The sequence below is a fragment of the Mauremys reevesii genome, linkage group 8 (assembly GCF_016161935.1).
Source record: "Mauremys reevesii isolate NIE-2019 linkage group 8, ASM1616193v1, whole genome shotgun sequence".
Lineage (NCBI taxonomy): Eukaryota > Metazoa > Chordata > Testudines > Geoemydidae > Mauremys > Mauremys reevesii.
The window spans coordinates 77,645,759-77,659,505 of NC_052630.1; positions in this window are offsets into that span (position 1 = coordinate 77,645,759).

Sequence of the window (13,747 nt, forward strand, 5' to 3'; positions counted from 1 at the left end):
TTACCTAAATCACTAACCACTAAACTACAAGGAAAAAAAGTAGAGAGAGCTAGGGTGGGAGGGAGAGAGAGCCCACAGTTCCAACTGGCCGCACGGGGCGTAAGAAGGATGAGATTCGACGCGCCGCGTCATGCACTAACTGGAATGCATTGGAGCAATCACTCGAAGAAGAATCAGCAATTAGTAGCCCTTTGGAATGACAGTGAATGTTAAAAACATTCAATTAAACCAATTATTCGGAGGTAAACAAACGGCTAAAGCAAGCCAACATGAATAGGAAGATAAACAAAGCCACTACAACACTGAGGCCTTGCTTGTATATGTTAGAGGAGTGCATTGCATTGGTATGGTCCTCGTTAGATGAGAAAATGGTACCAATTTAACTAAATCGTTTTAAGGTATGTCTACACTTTAAACACTGCAGCGGCGTCGCGATAGCACATCAGTATAGACCAGGGATCGGCAACCTTTCAGAAGTGGTGTGCCGAGTCTTCATTTATTCACTCTAATTTAAGGTTTCGCATGCCAGTAATACATTTTAATGTTTTTAGAAGGTCTCTTTCTATAAGTCTATAATATATAACTAAACCTTTGTTGTATGTAAAGTAAATAAGGTTTTTAAAATGTTTAAGAAGCTTCATTTAAAATTAAATTAAAATGCAGAGGCCCCCAGACCAATGGCCAGGACCTGGGAAGTGTGAGTGCCGCTGAAAATCAGCTCACGTGCCACCTTTGGCACACATGCCATAGGTTGCCTATCCCTGGTATAGACACTACGTATGCCTACAGGAGGGCTTCTCCCATTGTTATAGTAAATCCACCTCCCTGAGAGGTGGTAGGTAGCTAGGCTGATGGAAGAATTTTCCTTCAACTTAGCGCTGTCTACACCAGGGGTTAGGTCAGTATAGCTACTCCTTTGAGGGGTGTGGATATTTCATACCTCTGACAGGCTAGCTATACTGGTGTAAATTCCTTGTGTAGGCCAGGCCTCAGAAACCGATCTAATTATATCAGTACAATTCCCTTTCATGGGCACTTATATCTGGTCCACACGGGAAAATTGGGTCAGTTTAATTATCACTTGGGGTGTGAAAAATCCATATCCCTGAACAGCATTGTTAAGCCAACCTAAGGCCATGGCTACACTTGCAGATGTAGAGCGCTTTGGGTTAAACCAGCCTTCGGAGAGCGCAGTAGGGAAAGCGCAGCAGTCTGTCTACACTGACCGCTGCAAGCCCACTGGCGTGGCCACATTTGCGGCATTTGCTGCTGCATTGGGAGCGGTGTATTATGGGCAGCTATCCCAGCGTTCAAGTGGCTGCAACATGCTTTTCAAATGAGGGGGGTGGAGTGGAGTATGTGGTTTGTATGTGAAGGGAGAGAACAAGTGGGTTTTTGGAGTGCTGAGAGTGTGTCAGCATGCTGCCTTGTAAGTTCAGATCCCCCTAGCCCCCCTGCCTCTCTCTCTCACTCACTCAGTAAACGTTTGCTTGCCCCATTGCAGATAAACAGCCGCTGTCTGAAACGGAGCTCTGAAAAGGCACTTCCGCGTTCCTCAGCTGATTTCACAACAAAAAGGAGAGACCACTTGACTTAAGAGGATTATGGGACGTTTCCGGAGGTCAGTCAGACCGCTGTAACTTAGCTCCCCCTTTGCGCTGGCCCTGGGGCGTCTCAGCCAATATGCAACAGCCGTTATCCATCTCGTGGAGGTGGAGTACCAGGAGCGCTCTAGCCAAGGAGTCAGACCACTCTATGTGCCTTGCCAGTGTGGATAAGGTAGAGCGCTCTGGGAGGCTCGATTGTGGTAAAAAGTGCCAGTGTAGCCAAGCCCTAAGTCTCCATATAGGGCTTGTCTACATTGCAAAGTTGTTGACAAAACTTTTGTCTTTCACGGGTACTTTAACAAGCACCCCCCGCAAAAGACAAAAGTTTTGCCGACACAAGTGGCAGCGTGAACATGGCTCTGTTGGCAATAGAGCGCTCCTGCCAACAAAGCTAATGCTGCTTGCAGGGCTGGAAGTATTTTGTCAGCAAAAGTGCTGACAAAATACCAAAAAAGAGCATTTACACACGCTGACTTTTAGCACCAAGGCTGTGTCAACAAAGCCTTGGCGCTAAAAGCTGCGTGGTGTAGACAAGCCCTAGACAGTGCTAGGTCAACTGAAGAATTCTTCCATTAACCTGGCTATGGCCTCTCAGGAAGGTGAATTACAGGAAAAACCCTCCCATCAGCAGGATCTACACTGAAGAGCTACAGCAACACAACTGCAGTGGTGCAGCTGTTGCTGTAACATTTTAAGTATAGACAAGCCTTGAAACTGAATCAAGAGTATCCACACAAAAAGATTGCACCAATTTAACTAAATCAGTTTGGTTTGATAAAACTGTCACATAGGCAAGATGTAAATTACTCTGGCCTGGTCTACACTAGGAATTTACTTTGGTACAGCTATGTCCCTCTAGTATGAAAAATCCACACTCCTAAGAGATGCAGCTATTCCCACCTAACCCCTGGTGTAGACAGTGCTAGATCAATGGAAGAATTCTTCCATCAACCTAGCTACCAACTCTCAGGGAGGTGTATTACCTACATCAACAAGAGAAACCCTCTCACCGACACAGATGGTGTCTACACTGGGGTGCTGCAGCTGTGCTACTGTAGCATTTAAAGTGTAGACATACCCTCATTTAAGCTAAACTGACATAAGCTGGTATTGAACTGCTTTGAGTGTAACTATATTAATGATTTGCACCAGTTTAATTTTTGTTAACTAATATAGCTAAACTGGTGCATTTTTCTAGTATAGACAAAGCCTAAGGAAATACCAATGTTTTCATAAACACTGATATTTTCACAGGTTTCATCTACATCATAAATGTCTCTGGTTTCAAGGACTCATTTACAACACAGTTTGCCCCTGCCTGGACATTATTGATGCCATGATTCCAAATCCTGCTCTGGTTAAATCCTGAGGTCCCCATATTCAGCCTGGCTCCTTTCTGACTTGCACCTGGGATAGTCATCTACACTAGTCCAAAGTAGACATAAGCACCAAACCAGAAGTCCCCTTCACACTGGTGCTTGTATTTTACACCCAGTAGCACCCCTTTACATAGGGTGACCAGATGTCTCAATATTATATACACAACTATACCCCGCCCGCCCTGGGAAAAAAGGTGTCCTGATTTTTCACATTTGCTATCTGGTCACCAGGTCAACATTTACAGGTGTAAGTTACTACACAAGGTGAAAGGCAGTGTGGAGTCAGACTCCCCGGCTTTTACTCATGCCTTACCCTGGAAAACTCCAATCGACCTTTAAGCAAGTTTGCCAGAGTGAGGGCTGAGCAGAAACAGGGGGCAGAAACTTTGAGTTCAGCCTTTGGGCTTGGGTGGAGCTGCAACACAAGTCAAGAATGTGTTTGTGATGAATCAGCTGAACATTAATTGACTAGCAGAGTAGTGTGATGAATCTGCTGCTCTCTCCTGTCCTGGAGATTCACAGAACAGGACGGGGAAGGCTCCAGGCAGCTGGAGAGGAGAGTTGGCAAGGAGTGAGTCAGGAAGGCAAAGGATACATTAGTAGCATAGTCACTCTTTTCTGAGTAAACATCCTACTTAAAAGCCCCGATAGTAGGTAACATCCTTTGTCATTCCCTTTTCATTCACTCTATAATCATAAAAGAAATCTTGGATTCTGCTAACTGGGGGATGAGGTGGACAAAGACATAGGGTTCTGCAGGGACACATGGCTTAAGTGCCAAGGACTCTCAGCCATCTTCCACAATGGTTTTGACACAGGAAGCTGGGTTTTAAGAGGAATGTACTTATCCTGGTATTAAAATGTTGTGCATCACTTTGTGTGTAGCCTGCCAAAGGGTGACAATTGTTATGAAACAGAGCCTTCCAAGCTTGGACTTTTTGGCTCCAATGTGGGAAGTTTCCCCTTGACTTAAGTTGCCTAAGCACATGGCAGGGGTAGTAACGATACACGTGCTTATTTGTATAGTCTCATGGTGTCGATTATTTTAACTGGACCTATTGGGGTGACCATTTAAAAGCACAGACAACTTTACTGAATATGGTGCTCAGATGGGATTCTGGTAGGGAGCCATATAAATGCCTAGGTAGATAGATACTTTCAGATCTCCAACTGAGAGAAAGATGAGACTGGAGTAGTAAGTTGTTTCCATAGAATCCAGTATGCCTGGGACTGAGGTCAGACTCAGGCCTCTAGAAATGGAGTTTTATAATTTACATGCAACTTTATGTTCTTCATGAAACTTCAAAACTTGCCAACAGCACAGACATCCTTTTAGGTAGGAAACAGTAAAGTGGCAACTGTCTAATCCCTTTCCTATTGTATATTTTCTGTGCCTTATGGTGATTTCTGCTTTGCAAATATACTAGAGTAGCAACAAGTATAAATGAAATTATCTTTAAATTATATGTATGGGTGCAGCTTCCCAAGGCAGCTCTCAGATACAGTACACTCAGGGCATTAGACAAATCTGTCAACCACTACCAGAGGGGCGATCAGCAGAATGTGATTGAAATAAGAGCTAAAGCACAGCAAAACTCTTCCCTCCGGCCATTCTAAGATCTGCTGGGGAAACTACCCTAAGGGTGATCCTGGGTGTTCTTATCATTTCAAGTTGCACCATAGAGATGTTCACTGAACAGACATTGCATTAAAGTGGTGGGGAGAGATGCTTGAAGAAAAGTGTACAATTTTTAATTGACCTTAAGAGCAGAGACAAGATAGGTTAGGTCAGAGGTAGGCAACTTTTGGCACGTGTGCCGAAGATGGCACGCAAGCTGATTTTCAGTGGCACTCACACTGCCCGGGTCCTGGCCACCGGTCTGGGGGGCTCTGCATTTTAATTTAATTTTATATGAAGCTTCTAAACATTTTTAAACCTTATTTACTTTACATACAACAATAGTTTAGTTCTATATTATAGACTTCTAGAAAGAGACCTTCTAAAAACATTAAAATGTATTACTGGCATGCAAAACCTTAAATTAGAGTGAATAAATGAAGACTCGGCATACCACTTCTAAAAGGTTGCCGACCCCTGGGTTAGGTAATATCTTTTATTGGACCAACTTCTGTTGGTGAGAGAGACAAGCTTTCGAGCTTACACAGAGCTCTTCTTCAAGTCTGGGAAACAGTGTCACAGCTAAATATAAGATGGAACAGATAGCACGAGCAGATACATACATACATACACACACACACACACACACAGAGAATTGGTTGTTGACAGATGACTCACCTATGCACATTTATTGGTAATACAAATGGTGATTCAGGTAGAAAAAATCTCAACAAAAGTGTGTGTGTGTGCGCGCACGCGCGCAACTTGTCTCATCAATTTCAAGTTAAGCAGAACCAGACTTGATCTGTGCTTGAATGAGATGGGCCGCAGGACATTGTGGAGGTGATTTAGCAGCTGGCATTCTTCCCAATCAGTCATTGCTAAACCAATCACCCTGCATTACCCGAGGCATCAAGGGGCAATGTGATGTTGTAGATGTCCACTTTAGATAAGCCAGAAAACTGGGGTCCTGACCCCTTGTAAAAGCAGCAAAGAATCCTGTGGCACCTTATAGACTAACAGATGTTTTGCAGCATGAGCTTTTGTGGGTGAATACCCACTTCTTCGGATGCTTTTACAGATCCAGACTAACACGGCTACCCCTCTGATACTTGACCCCTTGTAGTTATTAAAGATCTTCAGCCCTAAGAGGGGGTGGATGGAGCCTGCCAGAATTCCAGGTTGCTTAATTATATTCTCACTGCCTAAAATTCCACCTGTGGTTTTAAATAGGTATTGGCTCTTCAACTCCTGTCCTAAAGAATTGTGTAGTGATGGTGCACTGTACATGGTCAATTGCCAAAATTACATCCCAGAGTTGGCTGCATTTCATAAGCAAGAAGGCAAGGGGTATTCCTTCAGATTTATTGTATACCCACCCTTTATCCTGGAATATATACATGGCTGTAAATGGTCTTTTTGCAAATCTATTTGTGAGTTTAATTCTAAAGCCCCACCTATGCTGCAAATACATCCATTAGAGGGAATGTCATTAAACCATAGGCATCCCTCAGCATGGTTAAAGGGAGGCTGACTAGCTGTTCAAATGCCAGTTTGCAATTCCAGCCTGCTCATATGTCACATTAATGTACACACTCAGTTTCAGCAGAATTCAGAAATGTTTTGTTCCCTTGGTTTAAGAACTCAAGAGAGATTTGTATAACCACATTTATCCAGTATCAACTGGTCATTCTTCTGCAGCATTAAAATACCTAATGGGTTACAAGGAATTTCCTAAGCTGATGTTAAATGTGCAGTTTACATTGGCTACCATTGTGGACTAAAAAAAAGAACCTAGGAAAAAATTGAGTTTGTGCCCCCCGCCTCTAATCTTTCAATTCTGGTAATCTAAAGGATTACTCATAACAAAAGTTTGTACAACATTTTCAATTAGACAGCATCTATTTAAATAAAAGGACCTAGACTGACTTTCTGTTGGGCAAGTGCCAGTTCTGCAGTCTAAACCTGCCTGTAGGCTGTATTAATTTGTGCACTGTTTGAGCAAGATCTGTAAACATTCTGTTCCCTTGGATTGAAGTACTCAGAACAGTGTAACTGCTTTCATGCACTGTCAACTGGGAAATCTTCTGTTCTTCTATTGCACCACGATTCTAATTGCTTGGAATGGGATGGCCCAAGCCAAATGTTAGGAAGCCAGCAATCTATTATGAGCTATGACTATGCTACTTTATTATCTAGATCAAAGTTTCTTAACTTACGCACAAGAATAGGACTTGGCCTCGCCTACACTGCAAATACAACCATGTCAATGGACTCTGTTGTCTATCTGCAGCTAGCAAGAAAACTCTTGGATTTCTATTTATACAAGTACTTATATGGCCTCACCGCCATAGTATCTGAACATGTCACATTCATTAACAGATTTTATCTTTACGGCAGACTGGTGTCTCAGGGAAGTACCATCTCCATTTTATAGATGGGGAACTCAGGCAGAGGAAAACATACGTGATTTTCTCAAGGTCAAACAAAGTCTGTGGCTAAACCAGGAAATGAACCCAGGTTTCTTAAGTGCCAAATCCAGTGCTCTATCCACTAGCCAATCCTTCTTACCTGGTTCTAGACTTCACCATAATGATCCACACATACATGACCGTCCGCCCCAGCTTAATTATTGTATTTCTTTGTACCTAGGCAACCTTATAAAGATACAGTTGGTTCAGAACAGCAGCCCATAAGTTCAGCAACAGAGGGGTGCCAGGGGTGCTACATCACCCCAGCGCTCTACATTTTGCACTGGATTACTATGTCAAATTCAAGAGTTCAGGCCTCATCTTCAAAACCCTCCATGAGATTGTCCCAAGTGACCTGAGGGACAGTTGCATTCCGCACGATCCTGGCTTCCCGCACCACCTACATTCCACCAGACCCATAGAATAGCTATCCTCAACTATTAAACTCTGGCACATGAGTGCTTTTTCCTGGTGATTGAGGATTGAAATCTAGAATTCACTCCTACAAGAGATTCGGATGACTACTAACCCCAAAATTTTCAGAAGTAAATACAAATGCCATTGCTTTGACCCACTATTCTGACAGTAATACCACATTAAAAATAAAAACCTGAAAATGAGAAAACTAACACACACACACCCCCTAAAAAAACCCAACACCAAGTAAACAAAGCCCAGTTGCTCTCTGTATATGTACGGTACATAATTTTGGAAGGTGCTCAGCTACCAGTGATGGAGGCCCTACGACAGTGACTGACCATTGCTAGGTGTAGCCCAGTCTAGGGCTCTTAAGGTTCCCTGAGGTTTTTGTGACCAACTGAACAAAAAAAATAAACCACTTGACATTGTTGCATGGATCAGAGCCTCCCCTCTCAACACAGGAGCAGATTGCATGAGAGTGGAAAACCAGCTGGTTGTGATTAATACAGCCAAACACCATTTTCATGATTACTGGGATACTATTTTAAATTTTGAAATGCTCAATTTTTGGCATGATTAATAAATGAAAAGAGAAAAGGGTTAATTAGATTAAATCTTGTGATGTATTTCTGGCAGGGTATTCCACTTGAAAAATAGTTTTAACATGAACATATTATAGTGACATAGTGAACACAGTGGTTAATATTTTCCCCTTCAAAACAAAGATACACATGATTGATGATGAAGATAATTCAAGAAGTAGAATATGATCTGATTTCCTTGTCTGACACAGTCATATACCTTTAACAAAATACTGCATATCCTTTCTAGACCAGGGCCAGAACCTGCAGACCTGGGGGGTATTGGATCACTAGGGGGCACCACACCCAAGGGCAGGTTGAAACATTAAATATGTGGTGCCACATTATATAGAGTATGACCTGCTTTGTGCTGATTACCCTGTGATGGTAATTTGATCATCAAGATGTTTCCTGCTTTTTCATGGCGCTGGACGCTGGCTGGGGTACATTACAGTTCCCCACTTCCTCTTATTTCCTTCCTTCCCCAACAACAAATGTCTATCTGGCCTTCTCCCGAATCCCCTCGCAAAGATCTACACTAGCTCTGGATATTGTCCCTTCTCCCCCTGAAGAGCCCACCCCTCCAATGGAGTGGCAGAGCAATTTGGGCAGGGGGAAAGTTAGGTGGAGCAGTGGTTTGGAAGTATACATCTTGAACCTCTGGCTTTACTGCAAGGGAGACAATCAACTAGTTTGTAAAAAGCATGACCTCTGCTTGAACCGGCCTCTCTCTAGGCAACCTGTTACATTTGCAATGGGACATTTGCATGTCCAGCAAAGAACTTGGAAACAGAGTAAAAATTCCAGAGAAGTTATATTTATAGATCTTTAAATAATTTTGTAAGTCCTTTAGGTGATGAGCACTCTGGCTTTGGCTACACTGGCGCTTTACAGCGCTGCAACTTTCTCGCTCAGGGGTGTGAAAAAACACTCCCCTGAGTGCAGCAAGTTACAGCGCTGTAAAGCACCAGTGTAAACAGTGCCCCAGCGTAAGCTAATCCCCTCGGGGAGGTGGAGTACCTGCAGCGCTGGGAGAGCTCTCTTCCAGCGCTGGCGCCGCGACCACACTCGCACTTCAAAGCACTGCTGTGGGAGCGCTCCCGCGGCAGCGCTTTGGAGTTTCGAGTGTAGCCAAGCCCAGTCTTAATTTGATAGCATTAAGATGCTCATTTTAGAAGACCTGGTGAATTGACTGCCAAACTCTATAAAAGGCAAACTTGTTCTAGAATCCCTGAAAATAAATTTCTTTGCTTGGCAAATGCTGCTTTAAGTTGCTGAACTTTTTCCTCTCGGATTTTTCCGGTGAATGCATCATATTTTTCACGGTGCATCGTGTCATAGTGCCGACACACGTTATACTCCTTGGGAACAGCAATCGTTTGCTGACAAATAAGGCATTGAATTTTATCTTTTACCTCTGTGAAAAAATATAAATTCTCCCATTTGTCTTGGAAAACTCTCTTTTCTTCCATGAGTGTTCTTTTTTTTGACGAAGTCATTTCCAAGCAGTTTTAATAAATATATACACTCAGTAATGCACCTCACTCAAAGGACAAAACACACACTTAGATTTACTGCCTAAGGCTCTGGGAGGGAGTTTGGGTGGGGGAGGGGGTCTGGAGTAAAGGCCCTGGGCTGGAGTTTGGGTGGGGGAGGGGGTCTGGAGTGCAGGCTCTATGCTCGGTGCAGGCTCCAGGCTGCGGCAGGGGGTGGGGGTGCAGGCTTTGGGACAGAGTTTGGGGATAGGAGGGGGTGCAGGGGTGAGGGCTGTGGGGCTGAGGGTGAGGGGTTTGAGGCATTGGAGAGGCTCGGGGCATAGGAGAGTCTCAGGACTAGGGCAGAAGGGCAGGGGAAGGGCAGCCTGCTCTGGCCCTAGTGCAGGGGGGCGCTAGGACCCTGCGGCAGCAGGTGATGCCGGAAGCCGGCATAGCGGAGGAGTGGAGTCAGCGTGAGCTCCCGGGCAGGCTCCCGGGCAGTGAGGGGGCAGCAAGTGGGGGCCGGGAGACACTGGGGGGAGGCGCGTGGGGGCGGCAGGTGGGGCCAGGGGAGAGACCCGGCCCCAAACATTGGGGAGCAGCGCGCGGGGAGCTTAGGCACAGAAAATAACTCGGGGAGGGGGCGGGGGTGAGGGAAGTTTGGCGGTGACAGGAAGTAACTGGGGGAGCTCCGCGGGCCGCAGGGAAGAGCTCCGCGGGCCGCATGTTTGAGACCCCTGGATTAACAAGTCTAGCGAAGATTCAGTAAGAGCAAGTTTTGTGATAAGCGAAATGATAGCTAAATCATCGTGACCTTTTACAGAAGGCTTATTCATAAAAGAATGTCTTATGAAGGCCAGTGAAATTTTATGTCCTGATAGGAAGAAAGTTTTTGAAGGCATAAGCTTGTCTGCAAATACAGTTGCCTGCAGGATAACGGATTTAGCTGATAATGTGCAAAAACAATTGATACAAATAGCAAAAGACTGAAGTATTTTCAATTGCTCTTGATGAGAGTACAGATGTATCAGATACCGCACAGTGTGCAGTGTTCATTAGAGGTGTGGACTGCAATTTGAATATAACTGAAGAATTGCTAGACTTAATGCCACTGAAGGGTACCACAACGGGACATGATATATTTCAAGGATTGGAAGAGTGCATTGAAAAAGCTGCGCTGCCATGGAACAAACTCGTATCTTTGGCTACGGACAGTGCGCCATCAATGTGCTCTGAAAACATTGGTGTGGTTGGATTATTGAAGACCAAATTGAACAGCCTCAATATACCAGGAATTACCTTCACCAGTATACATTGTATTTTGCACCAAGAAGCCCTGTGTAGTAAAAGTCTACAAATGAAAGAAGTTATGGATGTAGTTGTTAAAACTGTTAATTTTATACGTGCACGAGGGCTGAATCACAGACAGTTCACTTCTTTTCTAGCAAGTATGGACAGTGAATATGGGGAACTTCTGTATCACACTCAAGTTAGATGGCTGAGTCGTGGAAATGTTTTGAAGCGTTTTTTTGCACTTAGAGAGGAGATTGATTCCTTCATGAAAATGAAAAACAAGGAGGTTCCACAGCTTGCTGATTCCACTTTTATCTGCAACCTTGCTTTTCTAACAGATGTAACTGATCACCTGAATGCACTGAACTTGAAACTTCAGGGTAGAAAACAGGTGATAACACAGATGTATGACAGTATTAAGTCATTCAAAGTCAAGCTTACTTTATGGGGGAAAAACAGCTGACTGCTGGCAATTTGGTCCATTTCTCAACTCTGAATTCCTTAGGAAAAGTTGAAGCCAAATCCTTGAAAGAATATGCAGAGATCATTTCTAACTTACAAACAGTTTGATGTGCGGTTTAAAGATTTCAAGGCACTTGAACCATATTTTCAACTTTTTTCCACACCATTTGCTGTTGAAATTGACAATGTTGCAGAGGAAATGCAGATGGAGTTCAGTGTGACATGATTTTGAAGCAGAAGTATACAGATGTTGGAATTCCAGAATTCTACAGGTTTCTTTCACAAGAAAGATTTCCCATGTTATTCTCTGCTTCTGCAAGGATAATGGCAATGTTTGGAAGTACATATATATGTGAACAGTTTTTCTCTTCCATGAAGATTAACAAATCTGTGTTAAGGTCAAGGCTCACTGATGAACATTTGCAAGCAACACTGAGATTGGTTTCGTCTCAGGATATCAAACCTAATATTGATGCTCTGGTTGATGCAAAACGCTGCCAGCTAAGTGGCCAAAAATGAAATGACTGTCAAAATTAGCACTGACGTTTCACATTACAGTTAAAGAAGTTAATAAAAATGTTAATAAATTGACTTTTAATAGCATACTATATTTTAATACTATACTACATTACTCTTCATTTTTTTTTCTGCCTACCTCCAGGCGCTTCCCGCCGCCAAGCCGCCAAACAGCTGTTGGTAGCGCTTAGCACTTTCCAGGAGGGAGGGGGATGGAGCGGGGAGCCGCGCGCTTAGGGGAGGAGGTGGAGAAGAGACAGGGCAGGGGCGGGGTCTCATGGAAGGGGTGGAATGGGGGTGGGGCCAGGGGCAGCAAGGGGGCGTGTCAGTGATGCGGCCCTCGGGCCAATGCACTAGTCCTCATGCGGCCCTCGGGGTCATTTGAGTTTGAGACCCCTGTTCTAGAGAATCTCCCTTTGGAATGCACAGGATTTGAGGAAGAAAATTTCTCTAGACAAATGAAAGGGGCTCCCAGTCACTTAAATTTGTACATGGCAATGGCAAAGTTTCCGTCAAAAAGTATTCCTGTATACACTATTTTTTCCCCCCACCAAATCCTTTGAGGAATACACAGCCTCAGTTACTATTGTATAGCAAGAGGCCATATTAAAGTCTACCCTAGTAAAGAACTCTCTACACCTGTTTATATTTAGAAACACCAAAACATTCTCTAGGGTTGAAATACCTGAAACAGGGGATTTGACTGCATGAACACACGTCTTCATGCATAATAGAACAGACAGGGAGAGGTTTTGTAATATTTTCTTCTAAAAAAAAGTATGTGCCTTTTGAAGTCTTATTTTGGAAGAGGGCTGAACTTCAAGGCTTTAAGCAGGACAAGATCAGATTAGAAATGGGAAAATAATGTGGAAAACTAACCACTTCATGTATGATGAGGAAGGCTGCCTTTTCCTCCCACTCTGAAAAGGTTCTTCTTAAATTAAGAACTGCTGCTATGCTAAGTAAAGGTCAGGATTGAAATCACCTCCCCCCTAAAGAAAAAAATCCGAGTGTTTCAGAGGAAGCTGAATGCCAAGGCTCAGTTGGCTGAAAGAATTAGCCCTCAGGTCAAGACAATGGTCTAGTTCTATAAAACCAAGTTATGTGGGTTTTTAACTGTGAGCTGGAGCAGTGGGAATGTGGACTGCTTGCAACTGGCAGTGGTGAACTTCCAGAAAGTGACTGATGGCCACGTGCTTTGCTATGCTGATGGAAGCTCTCATGTAGGGGGTCTGCTGCTCCAGAGTGAGCTCTGCTCAGGTTTTTAGGAAAGTGGGATTTGTCCTCCTGAAGTTCTGCTGCCACTACTGGTCATCCCAAGTCTGTAGCACTATCCCATTGGTCTGTGCATGTTGGCCAAGTCCAAAAAAGCAGCTGTCCACTGAATGAAGCATTCCATGTAAAGGTCTAGGAGAAGTGTCTGCTCAACGTCAGCCTCATCCCTAGGTGCCTTACTAGGGCTGCAGACTGCTGCCTGGTTGTGAGGTCACTGCACAACTGTACACAGGCCTGTAGTGGCCTGTTTATAGTCATCACCACGAGGATTGCAGAGCTCACCAGCGCTTCATGCTGCCTGACAGAGCTTTAAAAAAGGCACTGGTTTGCAGTGCTCAATGTACGATGAGGTGAAAGAAGGGGAATCATGGCAATTATATAGTTTGAACCAAGCCTCAGAATTCTAGTGCCTTTTGGTAGGTATTCCCATGATGATCAGGGTCCAGAAACCCCCAGAGATATGACCCCAAAGAATAAACAATTGAATCAACTGGTTGTATATAATGTTATTGTATAAAAATATGTTGAGTAAGGTCTTTTATGGAAGCTTGTAATGTTTTGAGCTTGATGGTCATCACAAGATAGGATGGTGGTTATGAATTTATGTATATAGAGAACTGGGTGTTTAAAGCTTTACCTCCATCTCACAG